At 33.9% G+C, this 18,662-nt stretch overlaps 1 pseudogene across 1 annotated transcript in view; it reads right to left on the bottom strand.

Moving 5' to 3' along the window:
• Nucleotides 1-18,662, bottom strand: part of LOC143244816 (twitchin-like) — a 296,421-nt pseudogene that overhangs the window by 90,568 nt on the left and 187,191 nt on the right. The window contains exons 75-85 of the transcript XR_013025339.1: nt 17,687-17,877; nt 13,649-13,763; nt 13,179-13,314; nt 10,532-10,698; nt 9,892-10,173; nt 8,712-9,008; nt 8,111-8,413; nt 5,685-5,966; nt 5,078-5,377; nt 4,392-4,694; nt 220-498 (exon numbers count right to left, since the gene is read on the bottom strand). The product of XR_013025339.1 is annotated as a twitchin-like (transcript). The remainder of the gene's footprint in view (nt 1-219; nt 499-4,391; nt 4,695-5,077; nt 5,378-5,684; nt 5,967-8,110; nt 8,414-8,711; nt 9,009-9,891; nt 10,174-10,531; nt 10,699-13,178; nt 13,315-13,648; nt 13,764-17,686; nt 17,878-18,662) is intronic.

Consider the following 18,662-nt stretch of genomic DNA (forward strand, 5'->3'; position numbering starts at 1 on the left):
CAAACTTCAGAAATAATAAGAAATATTATGTAGAAACCTGGTAAAGTAATAAACTAAAAATATTAAAAAGAAATTATTTCACTTACACATCACTCATAGAAGTAATAGTCTAATGTAAACAAATGCAAAGTGACTGTCAATATGCATCAAGTACAGATCTATAAATGATGTTTTTCTATAAAATAAAGAAATATTAAAAATAGCAGTCAACTCACATACCAAGAATTATAACAGTTAATGTGCCACTATCTTTTCCACTATCATTTGTCACAGTTAGGACATAAGGTCCACTGTCAGATCGCTTGACATCTACTACATTGACAACAGTATAATCATCAAAAGCAGAAATGGTAATCCTATCATCGGATAATAGCTTCTTCCCATTCTGCATCCAGAGAACTTCAGGAGCTGGTTGACCAATAAACTTGATTTCTGAGTGAAGGGTACGGCCAACTTTTACTTTCACCTCTGTCATTGGAGTCAAAATTTTAGGAGCCACTGATGAAAAAATATATAAATTATACATTTAGGTAAAACATGCATTTCAAAGCTTAAATAAAATTTTTATTTTCAACTACTCTCACCAATACCTCATATTTAAATATTAAAGTTCAGCTCTGTTAAGAAATGTCTAAAAACTTATTTCATACAGAGGGCTTTAAAATGTGTAACAGATCAGGATATTAAACATTCTATCTAGGTATCCTAGGCACATGACAGAGTGCTTTAGCAGAGCTCAAACACCAGCCAAATGATTACATATGATATACTAACACTATCCCTCCCACTCAAAAATATGTTCACCCCTAACCCAAAACACACAAGCTGATACACTAGATTTACAAGAGTTAGCACAAATCAGAGACTATGGATGTGCAATTAACTTTATTAATGGATATAAGTGATTATCTAATAACATTGATTTGTGCCTCATTAAATTATACTGCACAAGAAAATTTTTGCTTCTTGAACACTGTTTGGTGTTCCTTATAGATTATTGGCTGCTGATCACGAAAATCATATCCAAATTTGCCCATCATGTACCATTTCATCGAAATATTCAGTTTTGTCATATTTTTAATTATATTTGTGTCCAAAAATTTTTGTTTCTGTAAGAGACCTATGAACAATGTTTTGTGCAGTCTGGGCATGTCCAGGCATTAAATCACACCAGGTTGGAGGCTGTTCTGTGGAAGTTTGCAGGCCAGAGCAAGCTTGACACTGTCTCAGCAGGCTATAAAAGTGGCTTGCATACACAGATGCTGCTCATTGGATTAACACAGACCTTATAGTGTGTATGTATTGTTTCAGAACATAACATTGTCTCAGTAGGATTGTAACAAGTTAGATATTATAGACGTTTTACAGAACAATTGGTGTCAGTCAATATGTCTCGTCAATGCTGTAACAGCTGCAATACATTCTGCTATATTTTTGGCGAGTATACGCTTCTTCATCAGAGATGCTCAATGACTGCTTTTGTGAAGAAAGCATATCATCTGTACTTTGGCTGTAAAATTGGTGATCAAGACCAGGAATGGGTGCCTCACATTTATTGTACAACATGTGCTGTCTGTCTGAGAGCTTGGCTCAGAGGCACTTGAAAGACAATGCCATTTGCTATTCCAATGATATGGTGAGAACAGAAAGACCATGTGACGGACTGTTACTTCTGTTTGACTAATGTGTCTGGTTTCTCTGCTAAAAACAAGAAGTCAATTGAATACCCTAATCTGCCTTCAGCAATGAGACCCATGCCGCATGACGACAGTCTTCCAATTCCAAAACCACCAGAGAAATGGACCTTAGACGAACCAGATGAAGAAACTGCAATGCAGGGAACTGGCAGTGACATTGATCTGGATTTTGAACCGTGCTCCTCAGACAATCCACATCTCATAACACAGTCATAATTAAACAATCTGGTCAGAGATTTGGGTCTGTCAAAAGCAAAAGCCGAATTGCTGGGTTTGAGACTGCAGCAATGGTGTTTGCTGTCACCAGATACGAAAATTTCTGTTTTTCAAAGCTGCCATAATGATATAACCAAATTCTTTGCACAAGTTGACAGTCTCTGTTTCTGTGTTGACATCGAAGGATTGTTCTCTGCTTTGGGTTGTGACCATGACCCGCAAGAGTGGCATCTCTTTATTAATTCATCATTGTTAAGCCCCAAAGCTGTTCTGTTACACAATGACAACATTCACCCTTCAATACCTGTTGGCTATGCAGCACACATTAAAGAAACCTGCAAGAACATGGAAATGTTGCTGAAGCACAACCAGTACAGCAAGTACAACTGGAATATCTGTGGAGGTCTGAAAGTCGTTTCTCTGTTACTGGGACTGCAGCTCGGCTATACAAAGCACTGTTGTTTCATATGTGAATGGGACAGTCGAGCCAAAGAGTCACATTATTCTAAACAGACCTGGCCACTCCGTAAAGAGTTAGTTCCAGGACAGAAAAATGTGGCTCATGAACCGCTTGTCGACCCGGCAAAGATTTTTTTGCCTCCTCTTCACATAAAATTGGGACTTATGAAGAATTTCTTGAAAGCAATGAACAAAGAAGGCGAAGGTTTTTGTTAGTTAAGACAGATGTTCTCAAGAATAACTGAGGCCAAGATCAAAGATGGCATTTTTGTTGGACCTCAGATCAGACATGTTATGAGTGACAAGCAGTTTGAAAATCTGTTAGTTGGGCTGGAAAATATTGCCTGGAAAGCCTTCAAAGAAGTTGTTGACAATTTTTTCGCAATTACAGAGCCCCATATTACATTCAGCTGGTAGACAAACTTCTCAAAGCATACAAAACAATGAAGTGCAACATGTCACTCAAGATTCATTTCCTCCACTCACACTTGGACATCTTCCCTTCAAATCTCTGTGCTGGCAGTGACGAACATGGTGAAAGGTTTCACCAGAATATCAGGGCAACTGGAATCCATCAATGCTTGCTGACTACTGTTGGACACTGCAATGTGATTCACTGGATATTGAATACAAACGAAAATCAGGAGCAAAACACTTTTGATTATGTTGAACTTAATAGTGTATTAGAAACATAAATGCAGTTAAATACGTCATTTCCGGTAAACAGTTAACTGTCTATTTCTCAGAGTTCCTACATGATGAAGCAAAACCAAAATTATATTTGTGCATACCCACCAGGTACCTGTCACAATCAGCAAAAACGTTTCAAAAAATTGTTGTGCAGTGTAATCAATTGATCAAAATTATGATTAAATCAATTAATTTTAAGAAAAATAATTAAAAATCATCATTTTCAATTATAACAATTGTACAAGTGATTAAAATATTAATGTTATGATTTCTCATTATTATCTTGAATCACTTCAAGGTTTTTCAACTTTAGTAATCAGTGTCACAGCTCATGAAAATGATAAAGTAAACAAACTTTGTGTTTACAATTATTACTATTATTTTATTATTTCAATTATTCAAGCCACATGTGAAAATAATCAATTAGTTGCATATAATTAGTTAATGAGATAGACAACTAACTGATTATTAAATTATACTAATCATGTAGCTCTACCAGCAGCTTCAGGCCAACAGTGGATACATGATACTGTACTCAACTTTTCCAGGCATATACTACACACACAACACAAAATCAAGTTGGTCAATTATGTAACACAGAACTGATTTATAATCAACTCAGATCAAAATCCCTACAAGAGTAGAATAATTATTAGCTGGATACCAATGCAGCAGTTCAAAATCTAAAGAAATCAACTCAGACTAAAGATTAAGCCCTGGATTATCAAATCACATAAAATCTGAGACATTAAATAAATTATCAAACCCACATTTTTAGTTTCAGGATGGTAACTTAAAAATAATTCCTTTTAATCAACTGTTCTTTTATTTATTATACTTCACTACTAAAAATGTTTCTTCGATATAAAAGTTCGCCAGCCTGGTTGAAAACTAAGAGCCATAAATAAAGCCAGTATTTCAACAGCTAATGTCTTGCAACTTGGTTATTTATGTTTTAATGCTGTTGCAGGTGGTGATCAGAAAATTAAAAATTATTTGTTGTCATGGTTAATAGCCTTCACTATACGTAATTCTAAATATTAACTCGTTACTGGATTTATCTTTCATTACAAAATACCAGTTTCTGATCTCTTTACATTCTATATTTTGACAGTAAATCTGCTAGCCATTACTACCATAACCACACAGTCTATCTTAGGATTTCCTTATGCTAGCAGTATATAAATAGCTAAAATGTATATTGTAATCTAGTTAGTATTTATCAATAAAACCAATTAGTAATTAATAATTAAACTTAACTTTTAATACAACCAATCATAACAATGATTTGCTTTCCATATTGGTACTATATTATGATTATTTACTTACAGAATCTGGGTTTAGCTGTAACCAGATCAGATGGTTCACTAGGTTCACCATCACCACCTTTGTTCTTAGCAATTACACGAAATTCATAGTCATTTCCTTCCATAAGGTCAGGAACAGTCGCTTTAGTTGCTGAGGATGGTACCTCAGCTGCCTTAGTCCACAGAGGTGAACCACGTTCTTTCTTTTGAATAATGTATCCTGTAATAGGGGAGCCACCATCATCTTTTGGTGGGGCCCATTCAAGATCCACATGATCTTTGTCCCAATCAGTTAACTTTGGTTTCCCTGGAGCACCTGGTTGTTCTGAGAAAGTGATGTTTGTATAAAGTTATTGAAATATCTGTATTATTTTTATATATATATACACATTTGTAGCAAATAATCTTAAGTATTACATTTATAAAACTAACTGTTAAACATTTACATCAACTACAAAATCTTATAAAACAAAATTTTTGCTGTAGATGAAGAAAACAAATTATAAATTATTAATGATTAATCATTCAAATAGGTCAGAAAAAATTGAAACTGTTTGACTATTTTATAATACAAAAGTTATTAAACAATCAAACAATGGATGTCAAAAATACAATTTCCTATGTATGAAGCAAAAGATTAAAATAATGAAATATTTACAACAATTCAAAAGTTGCTGTCATTATGTATCAACTGGGATGAGGGCTTACCACATGGGTCTTTGGCTGTAATAGGTTTATCTCCAGCCAAAGGATCAGAATCAGAAATTTCATTGACAGCACGAACCCTAAATTCATAGGTTTTTTTGTGAACTAGTTTGGGAACTTTATAAGTAAGTTGTGTAGTGGTGCCAACTTCTACCCAGGTACCACGGGAAACATCCATTTTTTCAACAACATAATGCTTGATGGGTGATCCACCATCATCTTTGGGTACCTTCCAGCTGAGCTGCACAGAGTTTCTAGTGACATCAGAAATGTTAAGTGGACCTTCAGGTGGTGAGGGTCGATCTGCCAATAGAGAAAAACATAATAAGCATAGTGAAAAAAAAAATTTAATTCTAATAATTTACATAACATATACTTATAATTTATCTAATTATACTTTTGAAAAAAAGTTTATTTTACATGCCCTAAGCAACTGATATATATGTCCACTGAATCAGTAATTCTAGAAATATATAACAAATAAAATATAAACATAACACCACTATAACACAAAATTAATAAAAACATCAAGTATATTTTCACTCATGACCTTTATCAATGACAGTTCAATAACTACTAATCATTCAAAATTAATTTCATAATAACCCACCCATGACAGTAACTGTAGCTGATGCACTTGTTTTCCCTGAAGAGTTCTCCAGCATTAGAGTGTACCTTCCACTGTCTGATCGAATAGAGGAGCGAATATCAAGCATGGTTTGACCGACAGTGAAAGTCTGTTCTATACGTGGATTTCCATGAACAGACTTGTCATTAATGTGCCAGGTAACTGAAGGTGTAGGTTCACCTCGCACAGGAATTGTGTAACTGATAGGCCGGCCAGCACGAACCTTCATGTCATGTAAAGCTGTTTTGTCTAAGGATGGGGCCACTAGCAAAATACAAATTTTTTAAAAGAACTATTACTTGTAAGCAAAATTAAGTGAGTGACTTCATATCATAATATGTATTTCAGAACAGAATACTGATACACAATTCAAAAGAGAAATCCACAGAAAAACACTCATACTGAATTACACATTCCATGGGACTCAGCACAGGAAACAAAACAAAAACTCAACATATTAAGAAACCAAGTAAACATAGCCACAAAGCTATGCTCACCCAACAAAATTAATAATGAAATAAACAAAATAAAACAACACTTTAACATTAACAAATTTCCTCCAAAACCCATGGGAACATTATATGCATACACCTAGACCAACAATAACTCCCAAGATATGACAAATTACAAAACTTTACACTGCTACATACCATATGTTCCTGACATTAAAGAAAAAATAACCAACATTTGGAAAAAAAACTTGTAACAAAACACAACATTCCAGAAAAAACTACATTTATTCAAAAACCAGATACAAAACTAAAGTCCATAACGTAAAAACTACACTGACAAACAGAACACCAATATAATTTATAAAATACAATGCAGCAACTGACATAACTTCTGTATTAGAGAAACAAGCACAAAAATGGAAACCAGATTCAAAGAACACAAAAAAACACCTTCACAAGTTTTTGAGCACTGCAAGTCAAATAAACACAACATTACCATAAAAAACACTCAGATACAAAGTAGAGAAACAAATATAAACAAACACAAAATCAAAGAAACCCTACTCCTATAACAACTAAAACCAAAATTAAATCAATATAAAGGAACACCTTTATACCTATACCAATTAACAACCTCTTGATGACAAGAAACCCAATTGGAATAAAAATGTATCTCAGAATAGCTGGTATGGGTATTAACACTTTTATTGATAAGCAGTTGTTCTCTGCTTATCAGTAAAAGCATTAATATCCATACCAGTCCTTCAGAGGTCCGTAATTAATAACCTAACATCAAACTGCATCACCCTCTACAATCCTGTAACTGTTTATACTCTCGTCCCTAAGATATGCACCTGGCAATGATCTGTTGCAAAGTCTCTCTTTATTAACCTGAAGATGACCTAGGAAGATTGAAACGCTGTTTTCTGCCAATCAATAAAGGTATTAATACCCATACCAGCCATTCTGAAATACATTTTTATTTCAAGTGGGTTTCTTGTTATCAAGAATATCATAATATGCTCTGATTTTATGCAACACATTCATAGTTGAAAATATCAAAAACCTAATTTGTATTAAAAGCAGTTTAGAGATTAGATATGAAACAAAATGTGTTATATCTACTTGTAAATTTTTATAACTTGTTTCCAAATAATTTCTTCGAAATATTTTTACAGAAATTTCTAAAACTTGTTTTACTGCCACTCAATTGACTTGAATGTTTAGATTTCACATTTTGATTTTTTTAAAAATTACATTGCTGCTTATAGCACTTTAGAAAAGTTATTTTAACAATAAGTTAAGTTTTCTAATAAAACAAATAAACTTCAGTATAGCTACTTTGTTGAGAATTTGTGTTTCATGCACCAAACAGTCATACAAAACTTGCTTGTTACAGAGACAAAATGAATTGGATATTGTACTTTTTGTTAACATTTAATAACTGTCTAATTGTAAACAAATGGGAAGAAGAAAATATCAACATAATAAGCAAGATATGAAATGCAGTATAAACAGTTTTTAATTGATATCTTGCCCCCACTGTGAATTTTAATACTAAAATAGAAGAATACATACAAATTATTTCCAAAACTGTACCTCTTAAGTGAGTTAAACATTCTAAAAATAAAAGGATTACAGCTTAACTAGAAGATGTGTACATGGTTCTAAAGACAAAGTAGCATAGCCACAAGTAATTTGTAACATTTTCTTCTTTATTTCAAGAGAATGAAATAAAAATGAAATAAAAATTCAAACTCGAATTGATATGACATTAAGTTACTTGTGAGGTCATAACGTTTAGATCCAAACAAACTTTGTATTCTTTTTTTGTGTGTGGTTTAAGCAATTTTATGAGTATACTTTTTTTTACAGATAGCTAATAGTTATTGATTGTATGAATGTAGCAATATTTTAACTCTTGCACTAAATAATGTCTAAAATATTCAAACTTACAATATCGTGGTTTTGCAATTACTGACTGAGATGGATCACTTGGTTCACTTGGACCAGCCTTGTTCACTGCCACAATACGAAATTCATATTCTTCTCCTTCTTTAAGGTCAGGAACAGTTGCTTTCATTGCATCACCAGGAACTCTCAATGCTTCTTCCCACACAGGACTAAGTTTAGATTTTTTTTCAACAACGTAAGCAGTTATGGGTGCTCCCCCATCACGTCTTGGTGGCCGCCATTCTAAATCTACATGATCTCTGTCCCAATCTACCACTTCTGGTGATGCTGGTTTGTCAGGTTGATCTAGAAGAGATAAAGTAAATTAGTTTTTTTATCCCACAACTTTTATAAATTCTAAAGATAGGTTACAACTTAATCTCTGAATTGTTATGTTAAAGATAAGATTATTAAATGCATTGTACTGATTAATCAATAATTTAAAAAACACAAACATGCTTGGATATTTTACAGCAGTTCATCACAAATTGATGTTATTACTTGCTATGTTTGGCATTTGAAAACAAACACAAGAAATACCACATCTGATAAATCTGATGTTTTAAAAATTAATTTATTATTTGACAATACATACAAAACTTACCATATGGGTTTTTAGCAGTAATTGGTTCTCTACCAATAAGCCAAGGTGACTCGCCCTCTCGATTCACAGCTTTCACTCGAAATGTATAATCATGATTCTCTATTAGCTTATCAGCTCGTATGTTGGTATCAATGGTTTCTCCAACTGGCATCCAACGTCCAGTTTCTACATCCTTCTTCTCAACTACATAATGTGATATATCACATCCACCATCATCCTTGGGTGGTTTCCATGCCAACCGGCAACTATCTTTAGTAATGTTGGATATATTCATGTTCTGAGGAGCACCAGGCACATCTAGTAATAAAAAAGAACAGCTAGTGAGGACAACTTCAATGGGTTAGAGCTCTTTGACTGCTACTTTTCCACTGCATCATGCCAAGAATAAATCATTTATACTTGAAGATTATATCCTGTTATGCATATATGAAAGAAACTTGTTTACTTACTGCATTATAGTAAGTTTGGATAAAAGTAATCCTAATCACTACATTACAACAAGAATGGATAAAAGCAATTTAATAATCGCACAGTATAATATTTGATAGTGGTTAATTGATCATCATATTTTGCTATTGTCCTTAAGAATCTAAGAAGGAATAAAGACAATTAAACATCACGTTTTATCACGCATAGGAAAAGGCTATGTAATGTTAAACTAAAAATGTATAAGGACAGCTTAACTTGTATTACACCACAAAGCATTAAGATTACTTTATTTACTACATTACATATATAAGGATAAAGACAGTTTAAAATAACATATAATAACAAAGAATGGATAAAGAAACTTTAACACCCATATCATAATGGATTAAGAAAACATAATCTGTGCAAAACATTTATATTTGAGGTACTTAATTACTACATCAGAAGAAACATGCAATGAACAGTTTTGTACACTGTATCATAATATATCTATTTTATCTAATTACTTGATAAGATAACTGAATCCAAGTTAATTTTTATCATATAAATATGCATTCATTCATTAAAAAATGAGCAGAAATGAGTAAAAAAACACTTTTAAATTTCAAATTCCAGTTAAACAAGTGGAAGCAAAACAAATTATCAGCTTGCAGATATTTTTATCAAAGCTAAGCCCTTTCAATGCAATTTCATGTATTCAAAGATTGGATTTAATATACATCAACTGAAAGAGAAACATATTTGCACTGACCTATAACAATGACAGTCACTTTAGCACTATCAGTACCATTAACATTTGTTGCTGTAAGTGTTAAGGTACCACTGTCTCCTCTTTCTGCATTATGGACACTGACATGAGTTTTGTAATCTTCATGACTTATGGTCCATCTTCGATTACCATCCATTGGTTTTCCATCCAATACCCATTTTTTCGATGGAGGAGGTTCACCCTGAACAGGGACATTTAGTTCAAAACTTTTGCCAGCTTTGATACGAATGTCATGCATTGCATTGCGATCAATCTTGGGTGCCACTAAAAATAAAAAAAAGTCAAAAGAAGACAAACTATATAAAATGTAATAAAAGGTAAAGTTGTTTTTACATAATAGAAATAAAAATTAATAATGATATAACTAGGCAAGTTTTCCAAATCTGGTCAATACATCTTTAAATTAGAACATGCTTGCACAAAATTATAAGAATTGAAAATGGACACTAAATTTCATATTTAAGTGAAATTGAAAAGTAAAAACTTAATCAGCTTAAATCACATTATAAATAAACAATATAACAAATATGGATTAAATGTACATAGTAAATTTATTAAATTATAGTTCATTTTAAAAACAAAAGGCAAAGAGAGATCATGCAATAATATTTATTATACATACTATTCTTTGGTCTGGCAATGTGAGGAGCAGTGGGTTCACTAGGAACTCCTGGACCACCTTTATTCACAGCACGAACCCTGAACTCATACTGGTTGCCTTCCATTAAATCAGGTATCTTTGCAGTAGTTTCACTAGCAGGCACTTCTGTTACTGGAGTCCACTCAGGACTACAAGAAAATAGGACTCATTTCATGAGTGAGAATAAAACATGAAGAAACTGATTAATGGCGAATATGTTGATTTAAAATAAATTTATGACGATAAATTATAACTCACAAGCAAATCATAGAAAATCAATGTATGAACTACTGCATAAAATTAGAAATGAAAATCACACTTTCAGTGTCACTGAACATTAAATATGTTTAAAATGTTGAAGTTTCTTTCAGTAAATTATTCAAAGACCTAAATAAAGACCAATGGGTTACAAAATCTGTGTTATTGTTTATTTCTTGTAGAGCTACATGTATGAAATCAGATTTGAAGCATAAGTTAACAAAAAGGCAAAATATATGGCTAAGTTCCTTTACAAAAAGTTTATCACAGAGAGCTGTTATTAATATGTGATATCAGAGAAAAAGAGCAAGTAAATGAAAAACCCTAAATTTACAAAAGTACAGATGAGTTTACAAAAGAAACTTATGAAAGAAATACATTTCTTATTTCCTTTTTCTAGAACTTGAGTTGCAATCAATGTATGTATTACAATGTAAGCATAAACCAGCATTATTACTATACTTCAATACCTGAATCAAACCAGAACAGGTCTGTACAGAATATGAGGTTATGTGATTCTGCAAAAACAGCTAAATTAAAGAGCAAATTTAAATAACTTTCAACACACAACATTTTGTTAACATAGTAAATGTATAAATTCAAATTTATAACATAAATATATATATACATGGAATTCAAGCTCAATACCAGACTTATACTACTGGACACCAGATTTTGATAGCCATGGTGGGTAGAGTACAGACAGCCCTTTGTGCAGCTTAGTGCTTAATAACAAACATGAACATCAATTCTTCTGCAGTCTAATTCTGCAAACTCAATAAACCACAGTATTAAATTCATACTTTCACTGTTTCCTGTACCTACTTCATTACAAATAAGCATAGTTATACACTACATGGCCAAAAGTACATGGTCACCTGACATTCACACCCATATGTGCTTGTTAAACATCTTATTCCAAACCTATGGGAAGTAATATGGAGGTGGTCTCCCTTTGCTGCAATAACAGCCTCCACACTTCTGGGAATGCTTTTCACTAGATTTTGGAACATAGCTGTGGGTATTTACTCCTATTCAGCCACAAGAGCATTAGTCAGGTCAGGCACTGATGTCGGGTGAGAAGGCCTGGCTTGCAGTCAGCATTCCAATTCATCCCAAAGGTGTTCGATGGGGTTGAGGTCAGGGCTCTGTGCAGGCCAGTCAAGTTATTCCACACCAACCTCAGCAAACCATGCCTTTATAGACCTTGCTTTGTGCACGTGGCGTTACCATGCTAAAACAAAAAGGGCTTTCCCCAAACTGTTGCCACAAAGTTGGAAGCATACAATCTCTAAAATGTCATTGTATGCTGTAGCATTAAGATTTCTATTCACAGGAACTAAAGAGCTTAGCCCAAACCATGAAAAACAGTCTCAAACCATTATTTCTCCTCAACAATTCTTTACAGTTGGCACTATGCACTCAGGTAGGTAGTGTTCTTCTGGCATTCTCCAAACCAAAATTCATCTGTCACACTGCCAGATAGTGAAGGGTGATTCATCACTCCAGAGAATGCATTTTCACTGCTCCAGAGTCCAATAGCAGTGTGCTTTACACCACTCCAGTTGACACTTGGCATTACACATGGTAATCTTAGGTTTGTATGAGGCTGCTTAGCCCCGACAAACAGTTCTTGTGCTGACATTGCTTCCAAAAGCAGTTTAGAACTCAGTAGTGAGTGTTGCAACTGTGGACAGATGTTTTTATGAGATACGCACTTCAGCACTCAGCGTTCCCATTCTGTGAGCTTGTATGGCCTACCACTTCATGGCTGAGCTGCTGTTGCTCCGAGATGTTTCCATTTCACAATAACAGCACTTACATTTGACCAGGGCAGCTCTAGCAGGGCAGAAATTTGATGAACTGACTTGTTGGAAAGGTGGTATCCTATGACAGTGCCACATTGAAAGTCATTGAGCTCTTCAGTATGACCCAATCTAATGTCAATGTTTGTCTATGGAGATTGCATGGATGTATGCTTGATTTTATGCAATGGGTGTGGATGAAATGGCTGAACCCACTAATTAGAAGGGGTGTCCACATACTTTTGGCCATGTAGTGTGTATTTAATTGCGTTTTTTTATTCTTCACAGTCTATCTAACAGAGGCATTCTTAACACTTGAAACTACTCTGAGCAATTATTTTAGGGGGCCAGTCCATACTAATAAGCTACAGGTATAGAAATTTATAATTTTTCTGCATTACTTTGTGGCTCTGCAATATGAGGAGCCCATTCAATACATTTCCCCAATTGCATAGATATTACTTATTTCACTGGTATCTAGTACACCCTTTATAAACTCAGCTTTAAATCAGTATGTTTTGTATAATGTATATCTAATATCTGTAGAAAAACTACTGTTTATTTACTTATATTTGTCTTTCTTCTCTACAACATAACCAGTCAGGGGAGAACCACCATCCTCTGTAGGAGGTTTCCACCTCAGTTTCACAAAGTCTTTATCATAATCTTCAATTTCTGGTGTTCCTGGCTTACCTGGTTCATCTGAAAAAGGAATTAAGAAACAAATCAAACTCAATAAATATTAATAAAAAAACTTGTTGTCTGATATTCCTTTTTATTTGTTTTCACTACTGCTTTATGGGCATTAAAGATATCCTAAAGATACCAAAATATTTGTTTTGGTTTATTAAAATATTTATTTTAGACTCTACTGTTAGCTGAAGATAAAATCTGGACTTCAAAGTTACAACTTATGTTATGTTAGTTGAACTTGATATTTTTAGTGTTTCAGCAAAGACACATATAGAGCAAACTCATGAAAATCTCCCAGTAATCTATGTACTGGTTAAATTACATACACCACTTATTTACTAACCAAATGGATTTTTGGCTTCAATAGCTTTGTCAGTTTCCAAAGGCTCAGATTCTCCCTGTCTGTTTGCAGCTCTGACTCGGAATTTATATTTTTTCCCTGGTTGGAGACCTTTAACCTGAATAACAGTATAAAAGCAAGATACCACTGTTAAGAAATATTTAATTGTTTTAAATGTATGGTTGTATCATGTTCAAGCCTTTCTTAAAGCACACATTAAGGTGAATACTGAAAAATGATTTAAACATTATTTTTATATGATATACAAATATATGACATTTCTGGCAAAATAAATAGTTTTAATTCCTTTATCTTCACTTAAGTCAGTAAATGAAAGATTGTCTCACAGTAAAATGAAATTTATTCTTTTACTTCTTTAACCTTTCCAGACACAGAAACATCAAAGTAAGATATAAGTTATAAGTAATATCACAGAAACAAAATATATTAAATATACACATATAAATAAAGTCAATATCTAAAATTACTAGATCCTAAGCAGTAATTAAATAGTCATGTTCCAGAAACTGTTAAGTGAATGTGGATTATGGTATTAAAAGAGAAAGGTTTACATTTGTATATACCAAAAAATTTATTTCCAATAATACTTACCACTTCTCACACTTCAATTTTATCCCAATAAATTATATCTCTTTTGCCCCAGTATTTATACCTCACTATATCACCCATAGAAATATTAATATTATAACGTTCTTCTCCTATGTCAATGAGCCCTATATACCAGATCTGTATATAAGACCCCAGTTCTTACTTCTTATTCAAAGTTTTGAGACTGCCAAATTATGAGGCCCAAAAATCAGACAGGAAGGAAGGGTAGGATAGTATAAGAGGAGGTCAGTTTTACTGGTAATACATTTTTAGTATAGGAAAATGTAAATTTCCAATACTCTTACCTCCTGTAAGACCTCAGCTCGAATCCCAACACTGATAAGGTCGAGGTGCTAGTAAGGGCAAGATCCACACACACAAAGACACATCCTCATAGAACATGTATGCAAATTGAGATACAGTATAGCACACTTATGGGGTCTGCACTATTTCTGAAACAGGTATGCTCTTTGCTTGGATGAAGTGAAATATAAAATGTGAGTGGTAAAGGTCAACTAGCCACAGTGTTGAAACCATAACACTGTGAGAAGAAACACACAAGAAGAGACATTTATCCCAAAACTCATTCTTCATGCAATACCAGATGCATCTGGTCTGGCAATCTGAAAATATTGTACATGCTTATTAGAATCATCCAGGCCCTTATCTATTGTACTAATAGGGCAACTGACCCAAAGCTAGATCCACAGTGTAATGGCTCAAGCATGGGGGACTGCTGCATCATATAATTGTATTATCATATATTATAGTAATGGTACCCAACATGAAAGTTACAGAAACTTAGATGTCAAGAAACCTGTATTATGATGAGCAGGCAAGCAACATAAAAGTGGACAAACCCTCACTCCAACCTGAAGAAGCAAAAAATGCAACAAACTGAACTCGGAACTATGGGCCCAGGAATCCAACCTGAAAGTTACAGAAAAGAAGGAAGACAACAGTAAAATGAACAAGCCTTTCCCCAACTTGAAGAAGCACAAAATGAAACCAATTGAACTTGGTATTATGAGGTCATTTACTTCTCACTCAATATGAGGTTATCCAGCCTAGGATTATGAACCTAAATCATGGTTCCCCAACCTGAGAAGCAAGGCAACATCCCTGATCCCAGAATTATAGGGAAGATACAAAATAAATGAAGTTCAACCAGAAGCTCAAGGACTTGACACTCTGTGTGCTGAATTACAAGGATTCCAAGTCTATCTTCCATGATCATCATAAGTTATATAATGGCCAAAAAGAATGGTCACTCTCAACACAACTGGCTGGCAAAGCATTATCTCTGAACCAAAATTATGAGGATGTTACCATATAGGCTGGTCCCCTGCTCTTACCAGGATCCTGTAAGGTATAGAGAGTTGATCCATCATGAATTTCAAAACTCCCAGGAAATAAAAGGTTGTCAAACAAGCTTTCATATGATTGGCCAAAAATAGAAAGTCCAGTATATATGGAAGCAAAGGTCCCTGAAGCAAGTTATATACACAAGACAAGTTAGGAAATAGGAACATGTTTGATGGATGGCCAAAATTTCCAGAACATTGATGTGGAATGTATGATTGAGAGCAGATCAAACTTCTAATGATGTGCAATTGTTCAGAGATGCACCCCAACCCTTAAGATATATTTAAGTGAAGAGACTGAAAGGTGACAGAGGGTAGCAGTAAGATGCCAAGCATAATATTGACACAATCAAGCCACCAAGACAGGAGCTTCAGAAAAAATGACAACAACAATGGAAAAGAGTACAAAAGATTGTGAGTGAATTTTGTTCAAAGTTCACTAAAAAAGTCTCTGACTGTCTCAGAGGGACAAGTTATCTCATATGAGTGAGAGTCCATAAAAGAGATAGAACCTCTCACATAGGAAGCATAGAAGAGGCAAGAGTCAAGATGACTAAATGTTCCATGTCTCACAAATAAACAGGAGAAGGCTAAGTACAAGTGAGTCAAAAATTGAAAGTATTCAAGGTGGACAAGGCATTGAGAAAGAGTTGGGAATGACTTGAAATACTTGACCAGCCAACTTCTTCAAGCAGTGATGATGTGGTGAAGGAGGAGGCCTCCTGAGAAGATAACAAGAAGAAAGTAGTCATCTATATAATAATGGAAATGAAATTCAAGGCTGTGAATATGTTAATAAAATGCTCCCATGAATCTGTTGAAGGTATAAGGTGCTAATGATGCTAAAGGAGAGAACTTAAAACTGGTGCACCAGATCCTGGTTAATAAAATAGAGGAAACTATGTAAGAATGATATAGTCACATGGTGTCGACCTTGGTCATCTACAGGTGGGGGTGGGAGGAAGCCAATGAAGAGGAATTAGCCCTCCAGTTTGCTGAAGTGAAACCAGTCTTTTCAGGGAGGGTAAAATATGAGAATAAAACTCTGGATCAGTGTGAATGATTCTTTTTATGATTCTCCTGTCCAAAATATCTGATGTTGCAAACCCAAGATGCAGAAGATGCTGAGAATTGGAAGGAACAGGAACAGAGGAAATAGGAGGAAGATACTAGAAGAGAAGATAAATACCGTTTGTATGAAATTGAGTGATCCACCAGTTAGTCTACAAATAAAAATAAATGTATTTCTGCAGGCCATAAGCTGACTGGGTACAAACTGAGGGATCATCAACATGATGTATGACAGCCAATCCAATGGAAAGGGAGATAGCAAGAAGTAATAGATAAACAAAAAATATTTGGAAAACAAGAGAGTGTATTAACTAACAGAAAGAACAAGAGAAGTGCAGAGGGTTCACAAGATCAAATAATGGAAGTCTTAGCAATATCACCAGAATGTGTAGAGGCAGTAGGCAACACAGTTTAAAATCAATGTTAAACAAAGTAAAAAAAAAATTAAAACTGTGAAAAGGTAATGCAGGTCTCACAAAATTGATTAAGTTTAAGCTTCATAAACATGCTTATTAAAGACAGTGTGAAAGAAATTAATGAAGTTAATTTTGAGCGTGAGAGCTTACAGGGATCTACTGTACATGAAGGATGTGTTGCCTCCGTATTAGTGGAAGGCTATTGTTGCACAATGCTTACTTTATGCAATAAAGTAGTTCACATTACAGCATATCTTAGGTGGGAGATAGCAAAAGGCTAGTGGTAGAATCTCAAAGGCACACATGGAAGGAATAGCTACTGTGAGCAGAGTGAAGTCTGTTATTTCTGCAATTTATTGATATGAGTACTGTTGAGCAACTTGAAAATGTGCAAAAATTAATCCTGCATCCAATCATTTGGAAAATAATTTGGAGACTAATGTCTTACTCATGAGTGTTTGAAATTGTATTCAACAAAGAAATTGCATAGCTGTGTTTTTATGTATACATCCAGGAGTAAGGATAAATTTGTTCTAACTGACGTGCACTAAATTTCCTTCATGAATAAATACAAAACTTACTTTCATAGAATTTTCTGGTCCTAGAGTTTCACCAACGGGAAGCCATTTTCCAGTCTCTGGATCCATCTTTTCTACAGTATAATGGTCAACAGGAACACCTCCATCATCAGCTGGTGAGTTCCATTTAAGTGTACAACCCTCAGCATGAACATCATCCACTTTCAATGGACCACCAGGCGGAGAAGGTTTATCTATATGATAATGGTAATAACATTAAAGAAACCAAAGTAATGAACTAACTTATAAATTACTAATGTGGCACAGTTAAGGTATTTCTTTTGTACATTTTATTTACTGAATACTTGTTATACAGCAGAAGAAAAATAACTGCATTTTGAAATACAGTATTTGATAAATATCTTGGGTTATTAAAAGTATTTTGCATGCAGTTCCTTGGCACTTTCATGCCTTGTGAAAAAAAGAAATAGTTTGTCACAGAAAAATGTTTAATTTGATATATTTATAGATATTTTTGAAATAAAAGTTTGTCATTATTTTGGATACAGTTTTCTTTAAATACATGAATTATTTCCCATTAATTACATATTATTAGCATTTATATGCCTCCAATTTTTAAATACTGTATACGAATTATGAAATATAAAAATGTGTGTATATATAAACACTAATTTATCTCTAGGAATTTCATTTCGAAAAATTGGTAAGCCTACACAACACACACAACCAATGTGGTTATATGGTTATGTATGGGAAGGGCACAATATTTCAGTGTATGAACACAAGTTGGAACATGCATTTTACCCTGAGAAGTAACATTCTGTTAACTAGCATCCACAAGTAGAAATAACTGTTACAAGCTCTTCTAGGAGAGAAATTTAATAAACATAGATGTTTAGTGATTTTGTTTCAATGCGAAAAATATGATTTTCCAATACTAAAATTGTATTTTTGGGAAGTACTCGCTCCCCATTTCATGTACAGCTATTATTATTCATTGCTGCACTTTGTATGTAAA

The sequence above is a fragment of the Tachypleus tridentatus genome, chromosome 2 (genome assembly GCF_004210375.1).
Source record: "Tachypleus tridentatus isolate NWPU-2018 chromosome 2, ASM421037v1, whole genome shotgun sequence".
Classification (NCBI taxonomy): Eukaryota; Metazoa; Arthropoda; class Merostomata; order Xiphosura; family Limulidae; genus Tachypleus; species Tachypleus tridentatus.